This window comes from Sapajus apella, unplaced genomic scaffold (genome assembly GCF_009761245.1).
Source record: "Sapajus apella isolate SASKATOON/1434 unplaced genomic scaffold, GSC_monkey_1.0 scaffold20, whole genome shotgun sequence".
Lineage (NCBI taxonomy): Eukaryota > Metazoa > Chordata > Mammalia > Primates > Cebidae > Sapajus > Sapajus apella.
The window spans coordinates 23,487,354-23,510,348 of record NW_022436960.1 but is presented as its reverse complement, the minus strand read 5'-3'; the positions used below and the strand labels follow the sequence as shown (position 1 = coordinate 23,510,348).

The 22,995-nt window shown below is 39.9% G+C and overlaps 1 protein-coding gene across 43 annotated transcripts in view; it reads left to right on the top strand.

The window, feature by feature from the left end:
• The window catches only part of NRXN3 (neurexin 3), a 1,699,208-nt gene that overhangs the window by 1,215,709 nt on the left and 460,504 nt on the right, over window positions 1-22,995 (top strand). The gene's annotated exons all lie outside the window — the stretch shown is intronic.

Genomic DNA, 22,995 nt, shown 5'->3' with positions numbered 1-22,995 from the left:
GGAGTGCAATGGTGAGATCTCGGCTCACTGCAACCTCCGCCTCCTGGTTTCAAACAATTCTCCTGCCTTGGCCTCCTAAGTAGCTGAGACTACAGGTGCGTGCCACCATGCCCAGCTAATTTCTGTGTTTTTAGTAGAGACGGGATTTCACCATGTTGGCAGGATGGTCTCGATCTCTTGACCTTGTGATCCACCCGCCTTGGCCTCCCAAAGTGCTGGGAATATAGGCATGAGTCACTGCGCCCGACCTGTTCTGTGTATTTTCAAGAGGAGAGGTATATAATCTCAAATTTATGTGTACATGAAATGCCCATGGGACATGATATCTCTAAAGGCTGATGTTCCTTGAAAGACTTTGTGAAATGTTGAACTATATGATCTCTAAACGTTCCTGAATTCTCCATTATTATCAGAATACCTGGCACTTCTAAGCCCTTGCCCTTTGTAGAGTATTGACTCTAGCTGCCTTCCAGACTTTGTCGTTAATGCTTCTTTTTCATTGAGGAAGATGAACCCCAGCTGCTCTCTCAGTACACCTGAAAAATGGGAAGATGTATTTTTTTTCTTCTTTGTACCCCAGAATCCATGTATAATGCGTAATTCTCAGTCAAAAGGAACTTCCTTACTTAAGTGCTCAAAGGTTTTTGTCCTGCAGTTTTTGTAAGGTAATCCCACAACATCCAGATAAACATGTAATCACAAAACATTACCTTCCAGAGTTCTATAACATTTATCACAGCCAAATGATGATGTGTCATTCCATGAAACATTAGGAAAATTGAAGAGGCATCAGGTAGAAAACCAGCAACCAGCAAATGGTTTCTCCATGATTTGGGGCTCACATTTTACTTCCATGGATAATACAGCTTCTGTGCCCCTATTTCATCCTCCAGAAGCCCGCTGCATTATCCTCTGAATGAATATTAACACTTCTTGTACTCTGAAGCAGCCTCTGGTATTCTGGTATTTATTCAACAGTATTTGAACAAGATTTGTAGATCATAATTTTGGCTTCACCACATTTTAAATTATGTGCCCTCTCTGCGCCTGTTTTCTCCACTGCAAAATAGAACAATACAATCCTTCTCCCTGAGTTATTATGAGAATTCAATGAGTGAATATAGGTAAAGCACATAGCACATCCCTGGTATGTATCAATCCCTTGTCAAATTTTGGTTGCTGCAGGTGCGACTGGCTGCAGCCAGTGTCACTGCCGGTGACATTTACCAAGACAGTTGTGGGTAAAGAAGGCAGATTTATTAGAGAAAGTACAAAGCTATCTTGCAGAAAAGCAATGGGCCGCACAATGGGCTGTCGACCGAGAGGCAGGGGCTAGAGGGAAGTTTTATAGGGTCGTACTGGAGGGGCTACTGGCAGGTAAGTTGTGCAGTTAAGGCCCTGCAGCTAGGGCTGTGTCGGGAAACTAGGTATTTGGGAACATGATGTTCTGGCAGCGGGTTTTCTGTGATAAGCCATCTCCTCCCTCATAACAATTGTTCTCCCCAGTCCAGGGCCCCTTCCTCATTCTTGCTTATCTTATTAGGACTGCACGTTAACTATTGTTGTTATCATACACCGACTATCTCTGAAAGGATATATAAGATACAGACATCAGCCATTGCCTCTGCAAAAAGATACAAAGAGACGAGGGAGCTGAAAAGCAAAGATGGAGGCGTAGGCTTACTTTTCCCTGCGTGTGAGTTTATTCTATTAAATATTTTAAAATCATGTGTGTTTTACCTAATCAGAAACAATAAATAAAACAAGCAGCAATATTCACAAATGAAGAATTGATCTTCCAGCTTTATGACTGACTTTCCTAATTCAATTGACGAATTGACTCTCCTAATAAAGTTAGATTTGAGCCAGATTTTTGAACTACAAAAACAGTGTTTTCTCTAGTTTACCACCTTGTAGAGAGAGATATGACAGAGGGGAGAGATGAGAGGTGTGTGGATGGGTGGGTGAGGGTGGAGGGGATGGTACTGGAAAACTTTTGATACTGAGTTTTTTCCGTGAGTTCTGTAGATTTGGGCACTGGTCTTCTGTTTCTTCTCTTTCTGCTGTGAGTAAACAACCATTCCCAAACCTCCAGTTCTAACTTGAATTTCAGTGGACGAGGCTGAGTGGATGGATGTACAAGGGCAAACCTGCATGGAGTGTAGGGGGATATAAATAGATTGGCGCTGTGGAAGTCAGCATATGTTTGCTTGGCACCCAACCCTCCTCTGCTTTTCATGCGCTTTGAACATTAAGCATCCCATTTTTATCTGTCCTCTTTTTGATGAAATGGACATGCAAATTTTCAAAACTTACGCAGCCACTTCTTTCTCTTGGACAAAGGAAGTAATTGCACTATGAATCCATCGTGTGTCCCAAGAAGACAAACTCAGTATTTGTCTGCAAAAAGCCTTTCATTCACTTCTTTTCATGTGAGAGACAAAATTGGCAACTCTTTTTTCATAGCTTGTGAATTCCAAGAAACTCCATATCTTTTCTTTTTACTTGCTCTGCGGCCAAAAACATATTGTTCAACAGTGTAAATTCACAGTACTCACTGCCCCTCAGCCCTGGCTACAGCATGATTTTGAAAAGTTTATGTGGGGACCATTGAGTAATAAATCACAGAGGAGGACTGCTTTAGCTGTTCACCCCTTAGCTACGGCCTGAACGAGCACCACGCTTTATCAGCTCAGATGGAAACTGCCTCGAATGCATGCTTCATTTTATTATCCAATTGTAACCCATCTAGATAAATTTAACTTCTTATAGATTTGCTTCCTCTTAGTATTCATGTCTTCTGCAGACTTTTCATTAATATTATGATACTTGAATAGGAGTCTTCCCCTCCCTTCCCTTTATAATGTAACAGCTCTAAATTGACATTTGGTGAATTTATCGTCATTGCTGTTCAAATTAGGTCAGTGTTTTTACTTCATTAAGCTGGAAGTCGTCTGAGCTGCAAAATCAAGTTTGAATGTCTTTTACCTGAAGCAACGCTTCTGGCAAATGCTTCTTAGAGGTTTTTGCAAGCCAGAAATTGTCAGGCACTTCCCCCACTCCCACTTCTTATTTCTATTTGGCTTGGTTCATAGAACCATTTAACATATTTTTATTAAGCGGTAGTTGAATAGAGTATAAAATAGGAAAAAATTAATGATCTGCCCTTAAAGGGGTTTTTGTCCATTGTGTGGGTGCTGGAGAGGGAGGTGGGGGAAGAGAGGGGAGGGGAGCCAGATATGCAAACAAAAATCCATGAGTTAATGTCTAAGGTATAATGGAAACATGAGAAAAGGAGCCTCATGACGTTTACTGAGACTTGAGAATGAATTTTTTTTCTTAATAATCTACAAACTGAAATCCACTCTTTCTTAATGTGCCTTTGGATAACAGATTTGGCACTGTTCTTTTGAATTAGGAGATACAGAAAGACAGTTAAATGTGATTGAATGATGCAGGGATTACTCCTAAAAGTCAACCATCTTACCCCAGCAGAGATGAAAAGACATTCACAAATCATGTTAATCCAAAGTTTTGGCCTCATTTCTCAAGGAGCGGGTTACATCTTTTAGACCACAGGCATTTTCCCCCAGTTTTGCAATTGTGAAGGTATTCGGGACCTGAGAGATTATTAATAACAGGTTTATTAATATAAATTATTATTAATAACAGCTTTCAAAGCCTGACACTCTTGGACTTAAATGTTCACCTACACACAGTTCAATCATGGATAAACTACTTAATCTCACTGAGGCCATGGCCTCATCCATAAAATGAAGGTAATAATAGTTCCACTTTTTGGTATTGTTAGGATGATTTAATAAAATAATGCAAGTAAGTAAAGTAACCCAGCTATTGGTGCCATTGCTGGTATATAATAAACCATCAATAATTCTGAGCTTTTGCTGTCATTCTTGTTATTATTAGTTGGTTAATGATTCTCACTGTTTTCTAGACTGCTCTATCTCCATTTCTCAACTGAGATATTATAGTTTAAGACTTTGGTTATGATAAGTAGATGATAATTTTGATAGTGTCTAGAGCAGCAATCTATGCTTTGAATGTTTTTTGTTAAGCGGCTAATATAGTTTGGGTATTTCTCCCCCAACCCTAAATCTCAAGTTAAATGTAATTCTCAGTGTTGGAGGTGGGGCCTGGTTGGGGGGGGTGGTACGTACAGTCATGTGGGCTGACCCCTCAGGCTTGGCGCTGTCCTTGTGACAGCGAGTGAGCTCTTACAAGATCCGGCTGTTTGAAAGTGTGTGGCCATTTACCTATGTAACAAACCTGCTCATAGTGCACATGGACCCCTGAACTTAAAATAAAGGTTGGACATTTTTTAAAAAGTATGTGGCACCTTCCCCCTTATTCTTTCCTGTTCCTCCTCTTGCCATGTTATGCACCAGCTCCCCCTTCACCTTATACTGTGAGTAAAAGATCTCTGAGGCCCCTACAGAGGCTAAGTGGATGCCAGCATCATGCTTATGCAGCGAGCAGAAAAATTACACCTCTTTTTTTTTTTTTTTTTTTTTTTTTTGGTTGGGGTACTATGGCATGTTCTCAGCTCACTGCAGCTTCCGCCTCCCAGGATCAAGCGAATCTCCTGACTCAGCCTCCTAAGTAGCTGGGATTACAGGTGCACGCCACCACGCCCAGTTAATTTTTGTATTTTTAGTAGAGATGGGGTTTCATCATGTTGGCCAGGCTGGTTCGAACTCCTGACCTCAAGTGATCCACCCGCCTCGGCCTCCCAAAGTGATGGGATTGTAGGCATGAGCCACTGCGCCCGGCCTATACCTCTTTTTTAAAAAATAAATTACCCAGTCTCAGGTATTCCTTTATAGCAATGAAAGAATGGCCTAACACAGTGGCTTTTTTTTCCTTTTAAGTATATTTTATGTTTTGCTGCTACTGTTAGCAGATGATTTGTGGATATGTCTTGCTCTGTTCAGCCTCAGGAGTCCAGGCTGCTATGGGATTCCTCCTGAGTGCGGGACTCCTATTTTCCTTAGGAACCAAAGACAGCTCCTTTAGAGGATTTCATTGGTCCCTCGTCCCATGGTGCTTTGTGGCATAATGACAGTGCGTGACAGGCAGGCTCACAGCCCTCAACTCAGTGCTGGATCTTGGTTCATTCCCTCACCAGGGCCTCCAGTTCATCACACCCGTTACCCAGATCTCTCTCCTAGCTATGTTTGTGTGGCTCACAGACGCTCTAGAGAAAGAGGCAATTGATTCCATTTTGGGGGTGATATGGTTTGGCTGTGTCCCTACCAAAATCTTATCTTGAATTGTAGCTCCCATAATTCCTGCATATCCTGGGAAGGACCCATTGGGAGGTAATTGAATCATGGAGATGGGAATTCCTGTGCTGTTGTCATGATAGTAAGTCTCACGAGATCTGGTGGTTTTATAAGTGAGAGTTCCCCTGTACATGCTCTCTTGCCCGCAATCATGTAAGACATGCCTTTCTCCTCCTTAGCCTTCTGCCATGATTCTGAGGCCTCCCCAGCTATGTGGAACTGTGAGTCCATTAAACCTCTTTTTCTTTATAAATTGCCTAGTCTCAGGTATGTCTTTATTAGCAGCATGAGAACTGACTAACACGGGGTTATTTCATGTTGGACATTGTCGTAAGCTGTGTCTTTGTTGCTGTCTTAGTTTTTTCTATGCTGCTGTAACAGGATACCTGAGACTGGGTAATTTATAGAGAACAGAGATTTATTTCTTCTAGTTCTAGAGGCTGAGAAGTCCAAGATCAAGTGGGTGGCAACTGGCAAAGGCTTTCTTGCTGTTTTATTCTATGATGAAAGGTGGAAAACAAGAGAGAGAGAACAAAAGGTGGCTAAGTTTGGTTTTATAGCAAACCCATTCCTTGATAATGAACTCACCCTCAGGATAATAACATTAATCCTTTCATGACGGCAGAGTCCTCATGACCTAGTCACTGCTTAAAGCTCCCACCTCTCACCACTGTCGCATTGGGGATTATATTTTCAATACATACCTTTATGGGACACATTCAAACCATAGCATTTGACAAATAACCCAAGCCCTTCTTTCCTCAACTGCTAATTGGGAAAATAATAGCAACTACCTTGGATATGCTGTGAGAATCCCATAACTCATGCAATAAGGACTTAATAATTGTAGGTTGTTATATTGTCACACGTGCTCCTTTTAGTTATGAAAACCTGTTGTTTTTGTCTAAGAGTTAAAGATGAGAAGGGTCAAGGACTAGGGCTTTATCCTTGGATCTCTGTAGGTTGCTGAATTAATGAAAGGTGTTTCTCTCTCTCTCTCTCTGATTAATCAAAAACTCTGACCAGCACTAGTGAAAGTTAGGTTTGAACAATTCTGTAAAAATGGATTTGCAAGAAAAATATGAGGCAGGAATTTTAAAAAGTTGTTTCTGAGTTGTATTTGATTTACATTTGCTAAATGGAAAATGATCAGGGCATAATCAGTCCATGATGTTGAAAGCAGTTTGGAGGTATCATTGCAGACATAGGTAATTTTAAAAAATGTACATGAATTATTCTGCCTGTGACACGTTTATCATTCTTCATCTCTCCCTTACCATTCCTATCTTCATCCTTCAGGCCATCCTCTACCTGCCTCTTTCTGTGTAAGTCAAATCATGTTTTCTAAAATATGTAAATGAAAGTCAGAAGTAAGGCAACTCACAGTGTTTCAGTGACTTCCATTTAAATCTTGTTCAAAACTGGGAGAGTCTCCTAAACTCTAGCAAACTTGTGCCTCTTTCCCAGCCTTGTAAGAAACTGTCCTATCTAAATATTGGAGTGACACTATGTGAAGCTTCAAATCAGGGTGGTTATTCTGGACAATGACAGCTTCTTGGGATGTGGCATAACATTTATTAAGTCAATATGTTCACGTAAATTTATTTTTAATCAACCTATGTTTACCTGAGTGCTGTGGTTTGAATGTGTCCCCTAGAGTTCATATGTTGGAGACAATACCCAAGGCAACAGTGTTGGGGAATGGGGAATAATAAGACGTGACTAGGTCATGAGGGCTCTGCCTTCATGCTTGGATTAATGTCATTATCACAGGAGTGGGTTGGTTATCACAAGAGTGGCTTGTTCTAAAAGCATGTTCAGACCCCTCTTGCTCTCTTGCCCTTTGCCTTTGGTCATGAGATGAGGCAGCAAGGAGTCCTTTGCCAATTGTAGACCCCTCGACCTTGGACTTCTCAGGCTCCAGAACTTCGAAGACGTGTCTCTGTTCTTTGAATATTACCCAGGCCCAGATATTCTGTTATAACAGCACTAATGGACTTAGTCACCAACTAAGTGTAATGCATAAGAGTGGCCTACATTTTTTAAAAATGTGATTAGAGGATTTTAATATCTTATTCTATAGTGAACTCTAGAATATTTTAGACGCTAAAGATTTTCTATCGGATATATCCTGTGGATTCAATAGGGTTCATTTTGGGAGGCAGCTTTTTGAAGTGGAAATAATTCTGTACTCCAGGCACAATAATGGGGTTCAAGCCCTGGCTCTGCCATTTACTGGGATGGGGAGAAACTCTTGGACAATCTGTTAGGCCTTTTTGGCTTCCATTTTTCTTATCTTTAAAATCAAGCTTTTAATTTTCATTCTGCTTTACTCATGGCATAGACGTGAGGCTCAAAGAGAACAGTGTTTTGGAAAGTACCTGAAAACTGTAGAACATTCTACAAATATTATCTAACAAAATATAGGAATGCATAATTAGTGTCTTGAAGGGATGTCATAAATATCGTAAAACCAAAGGTTGAGCTATATCAAAACTTGGAAGGGATTGGGATGAAAATAAAGCTATCTAAAATAGAATGACCAAACACACTGGGACTTGGCTCCAAAAAGAATTAATGAGAATTACACAGATCCAGATCTTCTCCATTATTCCATTAGCCACGTCTAATAACTTGCCATGAAATTGAATTGATATCTACAAAGTGATTGTATATGCTGTCGGCGCTTTTCAACTGCACCTGTCATAATTCATCTGTCCAGCTGAGTATTTTAGTTTTAGGAAGAGATAAATGCTAACTTTTTCTCAGAGGAGAGGGTTTAAAAGTCTATGTTTGATATTCCCTCCTAGAGAGGGAGACATCTTCAGTACTCAGCAGGTAATCTTTTTTAAAATTTTTATTTTTTATTATACTTTATTTTCTGGGATACATGTGGAGACTGTGCAGGTTTGTTACACAGGTATACTCGTGCCATGGTGGTTTGCTGGACCCATCAACCTGTCATCTACATTAGGTATTTCTCCTAGTGCTATCCCTCCCGTAGTCCCCCACCCCCGACAGGCTCCAGTGTGTGATGTTCCCCTCCCTGTGTCCATGTGTTCTCATTGTTCAACTCCCACTTATGAGTGAGAACATTCAGTGTTTGGTTTTCTGTTCCTGTGTTAGTTTGCTGAGAATGATGGTTTCTAGCTTAATTCATGTCCCTGCAAAAGACAGAAACTCATCCTTTTTTTGGCTGCATAGTATTCCATGGTGTATATGTGCCACATTTTCTTTATCCAGCCTATTATTGATGGGCATTAGGGTTGGTTCCAAGTCTTTGCTATTGTGAACAGTGTTGCAATAAACATATGTGTGCATGTGTCTTCATAGTAGAATAATCCTTTGGGTATATACCCAGTAATGGGATTGCTGGGTCAAATGGTATTTCTGGTTCTAGATCCTTGAGGAATCACCACACTGTCAACAAGCATATGAGAAAAGCTCATCATCACTGATGGTTAGAGAAATGCAAATCAAAACCACAATGAGATACCATCTCATTCCTCTTGTGAGAAAAAGAAATGCTTTTACACTGTTGATTGGAGTGTAAATTAGTTTAACCGTTGTGGAAGTTAGTAGGTAATCTTTTTTATGGACTAATTAATGAGGAACCTGACTAATAATTGTCATTCTAGATAGTGTTAAGGATGAAGGCTTTGCACACAGAAGTTGGTGTATCCAGACAGACTTTGTAATTACAGCAGCGCAAATTACCATACTCCAAAAGAGAAGAACACGGAAAGCAAAAAACACAGTTAAAGAAGCCTGTCCCAAAAATAAGGAGAAGAGCAAGAGATCAAAGTAGAATATTCCACTTGCCATTTACAAGCACAGAAAAGGAAAGCAAAATGAAAAGTCACTTATATAACTGCAGGATAAAGAGACGGGGGAAATGGGATATACTTTCTCCAAATGAAGTTCATTATTTGTGTTGCGGATTAAATGAGATTGACTATTTTTTAAAAGCCCGTTACAAAGAAGAACAAATTTAATAGACTATTAACGACTAAAGAGGAACTTTAAAAAGTACGTATTGATTAAAACACAAGTTATAGTTCAGAATATTTATTGTATACAACTCAGCAAAGAAAGTTGACCTAGATACAAGAGTATTACTGGAATTTGTTGCTGTATACATTGACTGAATTCTGTTGTTTTGTTACATTATCACTAGGTCCAGTACAGTGGAAATCAAGAAATTTTGACTTAAAATACCAGTTAATTGAATTAGTTACCTCAAATCATTGTCTAGTTTGAATAAGACTATTTTATAAAACAAATTGTAGTATTAGGCATAATTAATACTTGGTGGCATGTAGAAAAATAAAAAAATAAAAGATAGTGTAATCTTTTTAAAAATTGTGTTGAAAGGCATAATCATTTGTGCTAATGTATTATTTAGTGAAGATATCGGAAGAACACACATGTCACCGAGCTTGGTTCTGGGGTTGGAAGGAAGTGCAAATAACAGTGATGATAACAATAATAGCAATGGCTAATATTTATCAGATACAGAGCATGTACCACCATGGGAACAATGTACATGGAGTATCTTATTTCTTATGATTAGACAGGTACGCTTCTTACGCTGGTTTTTTGGATCAACATATCAAAGTCCTTAGGATTGAAAGAACTTGCTCCAGATCACGCAACTAGCAAACAGTAGTGTTTTTACTCAGGCAGTCTCAAGATAACATCTGTTGAAGGCCTATTAATAACCAGGCATTCAGATGATATTTACATATATTAGTTATCTCAGTGGGTTCTTAACCTGGGGTGTGTACCAAACTTACCAAGGAAGTATTTTAGATCCCTAATGCTCAGGACCCACACCAGGTGAATTAGATCAGAACCTCCTGAGACAGGGCCAGGACTCGGCATCAGTATTTCCTAAATATAAACATTGTATATATAAATATTATATAAACATCAGTATTTTTAAAAGCATCCCAGGGGATTATAACATGTAGTCAGCTTTCTGAATTACTGTGCATTTAATATTCAGAGCAAAATCTATACATTTGTATCATTCCTATTTTATTTATGAGGACTCTGAGATTCAGTGACGATAACTTGACTTGCTTTATCAAGGTCACTTACCTGGTAAATTGCTGAGCTGGGATGTAAATGCAGTTCTGTCTGGCTGAAGAGCCCACATTCTTCCCGCTGCCTCTGTGTCTAGCCATTTTACTCAGGGCAATAAATTCACTTGTTCCTGTTATTTAGTGTTTATTGTAGAATGTAGCTTTAGCCTCAATCTCATTTTATTGTCTTCACTATTGAATACTCACAAAGGGAGCCAGTTAACAACATCTTTTGAACAGCCCTCCTTTTTTTGTGGAGCATTGTGCTAATTGCTGTGGGAAAGAAGAGGGGAAGATATTAAATATTCCCTTTACAGAGGTGTCTACCGTTCTGCCAGGGTTCATAACTCTGGGTTTGTGACCTGACATCTGTGTGGAAAAGAGGTCCCATGAATTGTTTGGGAAGTGTTCATAGTTTTCCTCAGATTGTAACAGAGCCATGAGACAAAAAATTTATGAACGTTTGCTTGCTTGGTGTATAAGGCAGATGACTCCAGAAGCCGTGGCATAGTGTCTTGTATTATCTTCATGAAGGCAAAACAATGCCTTGTCCAGGTATTTTGAGTTTGCTACACTGTCAAAAACTGTTTCCAGCTAAGTCTAGTAAAAGCTGTTGCATATGTGGAGTGTGTTGTGTTTAAAAAAATGCAGGCTGTGAATATAAAACAATGAAATAAATTGCATTCGTGTCTCAGAAACTAGATCTGGGAACAAGGATTTTCTTGTTTCTGGCAATAAAACATTATTGAGACATGTGATATCATGAGGTAGCTATCTTAAAGAATTGTATTCATTTACACATGTATATGTACAAATAAATTCACACATATATTCACGCTATGCACATATATACTATGTGTACACATATATGTATAACGTGCATGCACATATACACGCTGGCATGTTTGATACAAATGGATTTTCTATTCTATAGCTGTTTCACCTATATAATCCATTATTTTAAAACGTACTGATAATTTTAATATCAATATAAACTGAAATGCGTAGAGACACCTGTAATATGAATATTCATATATGGAACATAATAGGGAGTTACATAATTATAGGTCCATAAATATATTGTATTTCCTGAGATATATGAAATTGCTAATATATGTGAAAGATATCTACGTATATTTTACTAATAAGAGATATATTTATATATAAAAATATGTACTTTATAGAGCCTAAGTTTGGGGTAGAACAAATGTCCTCATCCTTGTTTGATTATCAGAACCACTTGCAGAGCTTTTCAAAAACCTGAGTCCTTCTTACCCTTCATTGGAATTCAGTACGTCCAGGGTGGGTCACGGCGCTGTGTTTTTAGAACATTTCTTGAATAGTTGTGCTGCTGTGCTTGAGAAGCAGCCCTGTAGTCTTTGGACAGGTGGAGATAAGGAAGGAAGGGTACCAGACAACAGACACGCAAGACAGTCAAGGGGAAGAGGCCAGGAGAATTTCTCCCAGGAGGGTGGCAGCTTACTGATTTGCTTATGTTAAAATAGTTGAGTTCACATTATATCTTTTTAATTGATTCATTTAATTTACACAAACAAAATGTCAACAGCAGTCGTTAATGTTAGAGGGAGGGGTATTATTATTGTTTTTTTTAACTCTGCTTCTTTTTCAACAACTAGATATCTGCCCTAGCAGAGGAAATCTTAGAGAGAAAATAGCCACTTTCATACTACTGTCCCTTGGTCAATGCACCACTTATTAAACCTTATTTTCCCACTGAAGAAAGAAAATCCTATCTTCAGGGAATAAAATAGAAATCATTTTTTTATTGCATTTTAGGTTTTGGCGTACATGTGAAGAACATGCAAGGTTGTTGCATAGGTACACACATGGCAGTGTGATTCGCTGCCTTCCTCCCCATCACCTATATCTGGCATTTCTCCCCATGCTATCTCTCCCCAACTCCCCACCCCCCGCTGTCCCTCCCCTATTTCCCCCCGACATACCCTAGTGTGTCATGCTCCCCTCCCTGTGTCCATGTGTTCTCATTGTTCCACACCCGCCTATGAGTGAGAACATGTGGTGTTTGATTTTCTGTTCTTACGTCAGTTTGCTGAGAATGATGGTTTCCAGGTTCATCCATGTCCCTACAAAGGACACAAACTCATCGTTTTTTATGGCTGCATAGTATTCCATGGTGTATATGTGCCACATTTTCCCTGTCTGGTCTATCATCAATGGGCATTTTGGTTGGTTCCCTAAAATTAACTCCAGATGGATTAAAGACTTAAACATAAGACCCAACACCATAAAAACCCTAGAAGAAAACCTAGGCAAAACCATTCTGGACATAGGTGTAGGCAAAGACTTCATGACCAAAACACCAAAAGCATTGGCAACAAAAGCCAAAATAGACAAATAGGACCTAATCAAACTCCACGGCTTCTGCACAGGAAAAGAAACAGTCATTAGAAATCATTTTCTTACCTCCCAGTATAATGCCAAAGGAAAAGGAGGGAGGGAGCTGTTAGGAAGGCCAGAGGCAGCTGTCCTGGAAATCTAACAGAAAGACGCTATTGGGACAGAGCATAATTTAAAGTAGGTGAGTTTGGAAAATAGGAATTTTTTCTTCTCTTTCCACATTTTTTTTCTTTTCTTGAACATAAACAGTTCTTCAGTTAAGTGGTAGCGTGAGATTAAATATAATATTTCTGAAGCTCCTCCCAAAACCCATCCCTGCATGTGAATAGACTGTCTCCTCCTTTATACCCCTGTGCTGACTTCTAATTATATGCATCTTTGATGAAAATGTTTGTTAGACTGTCTGACTTTAAATTGAAAGGTAATTGGTAACAAGACCCATGTCTTAATCATCTTTGTTGGTGCTCAGTACATGTTTATTGCATGAATGAACGAACACTGGATGAATAAGTAGACTGTAATTGTTAGTAACTCCACGAGACCTGCACATTTCTTTTTTAATGGCACTTTGCCTCCCTCTTTCTCTTGAGCATCATGGTTCTGTATCTACATTACAGGTAATCTAGTGTAAGATGGAATAACAACCCTCAAATTAAAAAGTAAAGATCTTAAGATGCGTTTGGTACATAAGCATAATCATAAAACAATGGGCTTCTTTAATTTGAGGAGGAGATAAGTGACCAAACCCAAGAATCCATAAATTTGGTCCAAGTGTTGATATTTATTTCCAAAGGTGGGCAAGGAAAGAGTGCTGGAAGAAAATAAGTTTTGCAGCCTGTGAGTAATCAGGACCTGGACTTTCACGTCTTTTAGAAAGACATGTTGACAGTAGGCAGAAAATCCTTCACTACAACTCACTGGCTGAAAGCGTGGTCAGTTAAATTGTGAATTTACATGGAATCTAAATGAAGTGTTCAGACATTTCAAACATGTCTTGCTTAATGAGGTTCTGTGCCTGGCTAGATTTCAGTTTACAGATGACCTCTTTAAAAAGGACCCTGAGCTCAACACTTCCCTGTCTTCTTTTGCTCCAGCTGCAGTCATCAGCTTCCATCAGGGTTCACAGCAATGAAGTTAATTGACAAGAAGCTCAATCTTCAGAGCACTCTCTGAACTATATATTCTTGCCATCCACTCCCCATCTCCCATCCTACATGAATGGATGAAAGTATAGTTTTTTGAGAAGGGGCCGTGGCTCAAGCAGTGTTATGTGTGTGCCTTCTGCAAAACTGGCTTGGTGTCTGGTAAAATTTCCAATGCCCAGTTACAAGCTAGCCAGTTCCTTGCAGACCTAGGCTCCTCTTAGAATGCCCTGTCAGGAAGTTCTTTGCAAGATGTTTTAACTGAGCAATGAATTTGTAAAGGACTTGAGTAAATTGTTTCAAAAATGAACCATTTGAAGGAAATCATGTCTTTCACCAAGACCCAGACAAACTAACTCACATGTACTCCACACCTCTCATTGCAGTAAGCAGATGGAAAATGTTCATTGGTTTTTTACCAATGAGACACCCATACAAAGGGAAAGTATAAAAATTCTTCAAGATCCCTGGAGGCTTGGCAATCACATTTCTAGCAAAACCCTTGGCTTTCTGCCTGTTCTCAACCTCTGCCATTTAAATAAGGAAATTATGCTATTAAAGTAGAAGAGAAGCATGTGTTGGAGGGGTTCAGGGTGGTTGAGTCCTTAGGCATCAAGGCTGGGAGTTGGCCAGTCACAGTGGTTCATGCCTGTAATTCCAGCATTTTGAGGGGCCAAGTCAGGCAGATCACCTGAGGTCAGCAGTTCAAGACCAGCCTGGTCAGCATGCTGAAATCCTGTGTCTACTAAAAATACAGAAATTAGCAAGGCATGGTGGTGCATGCCTGTAGTCCCTACTACTTGGGAGACTGAGGCAGGAGAATCACTTGAACCTGGGAGGCAGAGGTTGCAGTGAGCCAAGATAGTGCCATTGCATTCCAGTCTGAGCAACTGAGTGAGATTCTGTCTCAAAAAAAAGAAAAAAAAAGAAAGAACAGAAAAATCTGGGAGTTTCATTATTTCACAAGGAAAGCAACTCAGACCAGGTTCCACAGGGCATGTCGACAAAGAGCCCATCCTTCTCTGAGTTCCAAAATGCATCTTAAGCCCAAGCAAAATCCTTGACTCTCCATTTAGATGCCAATATGCCACCCTCATAATACTCATTCTCATGGAATTTTGAGTTCCCCACGCTCCTACATAGCTCCCACAGCCAACTTATTTTACTGCTGAAAAATACTTCAGTACACTTTCGTTGCTGACCATGGTTTCTCCATCCTTCCCCCAAAGATATTCACATTATATGTAAATCTTTTTCCAAGGTATGCTTCAATGCCTAGCTGGAAGCAAGAAAAAAAAATGTTCAAAGTATTGTAGCACTTTTTATAGAGTGTATATTGCAAAATCAATAATCATTTATTGAACATTGACTATTCACTCTGGGACCAGATATTGAGAATACTGGAGACAATTAGATGTGGTCTCTGATTCCAGGGGTCTACAAAGGTCATGGTGGGGAGCAAGAAGCTGATTAGATGCTGAGAAGAAAAAAATAATGTAAGTTAGTATAAACTCAAGAACTATAGTTATGCATTGATTCATGAAACAAATATTTATTGAGGATCTATTTTTTAAAAAGCATTGCGCTCAATGCTATGGGAGATATAAGTTTATAATATGATCACTTACATTAATTTGCTAGGTTTGCTCTGATAAATTGTGAAAAACTGTGGCTTAAGACATTGTAAAGTCAGTTACTCCCAGTTCCCAAAATCAAAGTAGTGACAGTCCTCTGCTACCTCTGAAGGCTTTAGGAGGGAATTCTTCCTTGCCTCTTCCTAGTTTCTAGTGGTTACCATCAGTTCTTGGCTTTCCTTGGCTTTCAGCAGCATCATTCCAGTCTCTGCTTCTGTGGTTGTAAGGCCCTCTTCCTGTGCATATGTGTGTGTGAGTGCATGTGCGCATGTGCACTTGTGAGTGCTCCTGTCTTTGTGCGACCTTATAAGAACACTAGCCTTGGCCGGGTGTGATGGCTCATGCCTGTAATCCCAGCACTTTGGGAGGCCGAGGCGGGTGGATCATGAAGTCAAGGAATCAAGACCCACCTAGATAATATGGTGGAACCTCGTCTTTACTAAAAATACAAAAAAATAGCTGGGTGTGGTGGCGCGCAACTGTAGTCCCAGCTACTTGGGATGCTGAGGCAGAAGAATCAGTTGAACCTGGGAGGCGGAGGTTGCAGTGAGCTGAGATCATGCCACTGCACTCTACCATGGCAACACGGTGAGACTCCATCTCATGAAAAAAAAAAAAAAAAAAAAAGAACAAAAGAACACTAGTCTCATTTGGAACCAACATGACATTAAACTAATTGTATCTATAGAGATTCTATTTGCAAGTAATGTCACGTTCTGAAGTTCCAGGGGCACATTGTTGAACCCAGCACAACCCTTAAATATCCTATCGTCTTGTAGGAAGTTACTTTGTGGGCTTCATTTTTGGTGTTCCATGGCTTTTCAGAGGAGGCTCAATGTCCACTGATAGTCTCTGGGAAGACTGCTTAGGCACAGGGCCAATCGTTGCTATATTTTCTTATGTCTCTGAAATCCTAAGTTAACATTTTGAATTGCAGTCTGCAATGTGCCAAGTGTTGTCCTAGGCTCTTGTTTACTTAATTCAGTCTTATCCTCACAACAGCCTTTGTGGTATTATTCTTTCCATTGTATAGATGGGAAACCAGCTCAGAAAGTTTATTTACTTACATGAAACTTATAAGCTAGGTGCTGGGACTCTAAACAAATTAGTTCCAAAGTCTACTCTTCAGACTGAACTTAGGCATTTCTGGTGGAAAAAGCACAGCCTGCATAGCCATTAGTTTGTGGTTTATACCTTAGCCCAAACATTTGTCATTATCATATTTGAAGCCAGGATGGATCCACTGTTCCAGATCTATACACTGTATCTCAGTTAGCCGTTTCAATTAATTATCTTTTGATACCTGTCAAAGGGCAGCGAACTGCATAAATATGAGAGTTTATTATCTTCATTAAACTATTAAAGACTGGAGATGACTATCGTGAATTGGGCATACTTGTGTAGGCTTACACTTTTGGCATTATGCTTCTCATTGTATATCGATAAGAAACTAGGAAGTTTATTTACTCACATGAGACTTATAAGCTAGGCTCAGGGACCCTAAACAAATTAGTTCCAAAGTCCACTATTCAGGCTGAACTTAGGCATTTCTGGTGGATGTACAGGTAAGCATAAGCCTATATAGGTTGTATATAGACCCGCTGTAACAAGCCTCCCTTGTGTTTCCAACTTATAAGCAGGCAGAGATCATCACTGAACATGTTGCAGGGTAAATGTAGAACTCTGAGTCACCCACTGGATTTTTACAGGCTGGAACATTTGCAGTGTCCTGCTTGCAATTCTCAAGCATCATTTACATGCAGGAACACACAGGGAGAGTCAGTGGCTGCATGGGGAACTAGTGTACAGTCTAAGCTCTTCACAAACTTAATGTGTGATTCAGGAATAATAATAATTATTATTATTATTTTTTGAGATTGAGTCTTGCTCTGTCGCCAGGCTGGAGTGCAACAGCATGATCTTGGCTCACTGCAACCCTCTGCCTCCCTGGTTCAAGTGATTCTCCTGCCTCAGCCTCTAGCGTAGCTTGGATTACAGGCACCCACCACCACGCCCAGCTAATTTTTGTATTTTTAGTAGAGACGGGGTTTCATCATATTGGGCCAGAATGGTCTTGATCTCCTGACCTTGTGATCCACCTGCCTTAGCCTCCCAAAGTGCTGGGATTACAGGCGTGAGCCAGGGTGTCCAGCCTCAGGAAGAATTCTTACAAGCCAAATTCTACCCATGGACCTGTTTTGTTTAGTAAAATATTTTCAAAAGTAAATTTTGGATTTGAATGACTTTAAGGAAGGCAGGCATAATCTAGGTTGTCACAAGCCTCACTCATTATTGACCCCTGGTCTGAATTACATATTTATGTGAGCCCTCTAGTCCCTGGAAGCAGTTCTGTTTGTCACCCTAAATTTCAAAGAGTGGGAATCAACGTACGGTTCCTGAACAGGCAGCAGCAACATCACCAGGGAGCTTTTTAGAAGTGCAGATCCTTTAGTCCCACGCCAGACTGACTGACTCAGAAACTCTGACGTGGGGCCAGTAATCAGTGTTTTCACAAGTCTCCTGGTTGATTTTGATGTGTACTGTCCTGTGAGAACCACTGGCCTAGAGATCAGTTAAGAAACTTTTCATTTTCTTGAAGAAGAAGAGCATCTTCTCCTTTCTGATAATGAACTTTTCTGTAATTTCTCGCAGTCCCCAAAGATGTCTTATTTTGCTTCCAGAGTCATGTGAGAAAAACAGTAATGATTTGAGGGAGGCGTTGCTTTTTCAGCTTTATTCAGAGATGCATGGTGGCTTGTTCCAGGTGTTATATGCCAGGACAATGGACCTATAAATTATTAATTATTAATTAATTAAATTAACTCAGGTTCTTTTTCCTCCACACTTCACTACTTAAACTCTCCCGATTATTTTGTGGACTGATGAATAAGTATGTGTAAACTGATTTTAGTTTTCCTGTTGATGAAAGAAAAGAAACAATGAATATTGTTACTTTTATAATAATCACATCTTTTGTTGTCTTTCTTTCTTTTTCTCATTTTATTTTTAGACAGGGTCTTACTCTGTCACCCAGGCTGAAATGTAGTGGCATGATCATAGCTCACTGAAGCTTCAAATTTCTGCGTTCAAGCAGTCCTCCCACCTCAACTTACCAAGACACCTAGCTATTTTAATTTTTTATTTTTATAGAGACAAGGTCTCCCTGCATTACCCAGGCTGGTCTTGAACTCCTTGGGTTCAAGTGATCCTCCCACCTTCCTCCCGAAGTGCTGGGATTACAGGCCTGAGTCACTTCACCCAGCCATTTTTCTGTTTTTAAAATTCAGTTACTTTCTCATTCATTTAACAGTTAAAAAATACTAACTATATAACAGGTATTATGCTAGATGATTTTTTTAACTTAAAAACACACAATACACATGTGTATTTATTATAAAAATCCAGCTTTCTAACTCCTGAGAAGTAAGCAAAAACTTATTTTATTGCTATAAAATTCACATAATTAGGGACAAAAATTGCATGTAATACATTGACTACAAGACTGTACTGACTTTGAGAGTGGTTATAGTTAATGGTTTGAATTAGCATAAGTAAAATTAATAATACTATAGTTCTTAAATGTAAATGCAATCTTATGCCAGGACACGAAGAAATTCCCCTCGCTGACCTTAATTGGTCAGGTGAAAACATTTGGAAGAAATACCTCATTCAGTTTTTAAAAAATATATCGGCTACTTGCCCCCATTGAAGAAATAGATCTCACACTAAAGGGATTGTCAGGATGAGCTGAAACAGCCTTTTGATTCATTCATTAATTCATCAATTCAATCTCACAAAACAATTACATGCCGAATGACTGCTATGTGCTGTGTGCTATGCTAGGTGCTGCTGATACAGTTATGAGCAAGACAGACTCAGAATCTTATAAATCTTTCTGTACAAAAGACAGCCAAACAATGATTTCAGTGAATTAAATTTAATATTAATATTTAATAAATAAAGCAGAAGTAATAATACCTGTGAAAAAAGAATAAAGTGTGTATTTAGTGCCTATAATTTGAGGACAGTGGGATGGTAGGGTTATCTGAAAAGAGATACATAATTTGTTGGATATTTAACTGTTTCTTTGGGAGGTGAATGCCATGTGCCATGATAGGGGAATTAATTGGAAAACCATAGATTATGGGAGTCAGAAGGGACATGAGAGGTTGTAATACCTGTCCTACTTTTCTCTAGTTTAGAAATGTGGAGCCTGGGATCCAGAAAAGGTGAAATGAATTACCCAAAGCCACAGTCAGCAAGTGGAAGATGTGAGGATGTACACATGCACAGCCCTCCTTAATCTTATGCTAGGGCTGGCGACATGCCTTTCCCAAAGATAAGTGAAATTGCTATATGATAAAGAACATCTTCAAATATTGGGAGTGGGGTAGGGTGCAAGGCTTGGGAAAAGTGAAATAAATGAGCTCAGTGGATGGAAGGAGAAAAGAAGAGAGAGAGAGCAGGACCTCCATTGGAACAAGAGTCTGTGGACCCTTCACCCCATTATTCCCTCTTAATCACTCAGATGATTTGCTTTTTCTGCTTCTATTTCAGAATAAGCTGCTAAAACTGAGATGCAGTGCAGTGAAAGCACATCATGATGTATGTTCTCATTTTTGCATGGAGGGAGTGACTAAGGACCGCCTACTAAGGCAGTCATCTTGCTGTCCCTGCATATGGGCTAAGACTGTGAGAGACGACCCAGTGCTTTATAAGGCATTCTCTGCGCTGGTATATCTTTGACCCTTGCATGTGAGTGATGGTGAGGGACATCTCTGAGAATTGCTCCTGGTACAACATGTGTGGATTTCAACGTGGGTACCGTGTGCTAGAGGGATCTTGATATGGCCCAAAAGCAAGACCACAGGAAAACCTGGGATGCTGGAGCTAAGGGTGGCCAGGTAGAAAATCGAATGAAAAATCTTTCTTTACTGTCGCCTCCTTGATTTTATTCAAACCTTAGCCCAAACAACTGGATTGCATTACTGGGCTCTTAAACTTTTGTTGGAAAAGCGCTGCTAAAGAATGGGAAGACAATCTAGGTAGTGCCATTCAGGACATAGGCATGGACAAAGATTTCATGATGAAGACCCCCAAAGCAATTACAACACAAGCAAAAACTAACAAATGGGTTCTGATTAAACTAAAGAGCTTTTGCACAGCAAAAGAAACTATCAACAGAGTAAACAGACAACCTACACAATGGGAGAAAATGTTTGCAAACTGCATCCAACAAACATTTAACACCCAGCAACTATGAGGAACTTAAACAAATTTACAAGAGTAGGATCTCATAGGTTTATTTAAAGTAATAATTTACATGTTTCAGATTTATAATTGTCCTTTGAAACCATTGCCTTTGTTTGAGTCCAGCTATACCAAAGATTCTCTGGAAGGGGTAAATTATTTCTACTATATAGACTAGGAAAATGAGTCGCAGGCAGGCTTGCCCAGACCCAGAGGTACTGGTTATGAGTTGTATGTTTTTCTCTACTACTCTACTTGAGAAAACCTGGAAGAATAGTGGGTGGTTAATGGTAGAAAGAAACCTAGGAGAAGAGTTCTGGAAATGAAAGGCAGTTAGGTTTTGAGTTCCTCTAAGAAAAGGTAGGGGGCAATGGATTTAAACTAGGGGCATACCACGGCGATTAAATTTTGAAAGAAACACACTGAGATTTAAAATAGTATAAAAGGCTTATGGGAGTGAAGAACAAGGAAGAAAATAGGAGGCAAGAACAAAGGGTGCTGAGAGAACACAGCTGTGTGATGTGTGCCTGGTTTGTTTAGGCTTTAAAACTTGTCAAAGTTTACCGTTATCTCTTTCAAGAGGGATGAAAGAAAGGACGCTGCTTCTCTTAGTCTGTTTGCTTTCTTCTCTCATGTATCTGCCCTGGCAGGTATGCATACGTGTGCGGGCACATGTGTTTGTGCACACATACACGCACAGATAAAGTGGGAGCAGAGAGAAGCCAGTGTGGCTGGTGGAGAGAGATGGGGGTAGAATCGATGCATCAGGGGGCCTAAATCCATGCCATGATCAAGTTCATAGCAATTTCCCTAGGAGACTGTATCATATTCCAGTGAAGGGGAGTACGACAGAAGGTTGCCATGGCAACAAAAGGCCTGAAATATTAACTCTGACTAGCAACAGGCCAGTGAAACAGCGTAGCTAGGATTTATGGCACATTATAGCGTGAAAAGCAGGAGAAAATTACTGTAAAGGCAGGAATTATAGCACAACAGAACATATAAACTTTCAAATCCATCTTCCTAATTAAAACAGCATGCTCAGGGGTAGAGCACATAGTAAGGCTGGTAGCTTCAATGGGGATGTGCCATCAGCATTTTGTTATCAAGTTTAATGTCCTTAAAACTAACTGTATGTGCATTGGGAGAGTGAGAGCGAGGGTAAGATAGTCTGGAGAGAGATGGAAGCAAGACGCCTGGGCAGTTGAATTCTTCTCTAACTCACCCTTGGTAACATAAGGCTTCTTCAGATACTAGTCTCTGATCCCACAGGAGATTTCTAGAAGATGCCTTGATCCTTCTGTTTGTAAATAAATCATCACTTCTCAGGCCTGAAGGCTTAGAGAGTGATACCACAGTCAATCCCACTGGAACCTACCAGGAAGAGAGGAGCAACTCATCAATGAGGTTTATAGCGGAGGAAAAAGGATCTTGGATCTCCGGACTCCCTAGAGGGGAAAATAACTCCCTGTGAGTCACAGACCCAAACTTTCCTTAGTATGTTAGTTCACAGCCTGCCCCTAAGTGTTTGAACTTGCAATGGCTGGAGGAAGTCTTCCTTGTAATTCATACTTTATGTGGAAACCTTTGTCTTCTTGTGATTCTTATTAGAAACTCCCAATTTCTCAAACTCAAATCCAGTACCTTAGGACTCAGCCTGCAGATGGGTCAGGGAAAATGAGAAAACCATTATTTTGCAAGGGGTAACTGTTCATCCTTTATTCAGCCAGCCATTCAACAAGTATTTAATGAATACCTTCTACATTCTAGTAAATGCTGGGAACACATCCATGGACATTAAACAAAGACACAAATGATTACTTAATAAATATGTTAAATATACAAAAGAAAGTACAGAATGTTTTGAAAATTATGAAAATTCTTCCCGTAACACTATGTTTATTTTCCTATCACCACAGTTGCCAAAGTGCTCCCATCTGACATCCTTTTAGGTTTGTGAGATGATGGAGCCCTACATTCCCACAGCTATGCCAGCGTTATACAGAGGATCCTCACCGTTTTGTGTTTCTTTTCTTTGTTTTCTTTTTCTCCCCTCCCCTCCCCTCCCTTCCTCTCTACTCCCTTCCCTTCCCTCTATTCCCCTCCTCTCCCTTCCCCTCTTCTCCCCTCTCCCCTTCCCCTCCTCTTTCCTTGCCTCCCTTCCCCTCCTTTCCCCTCCCCTCCACTCCCCTCTCCCCTT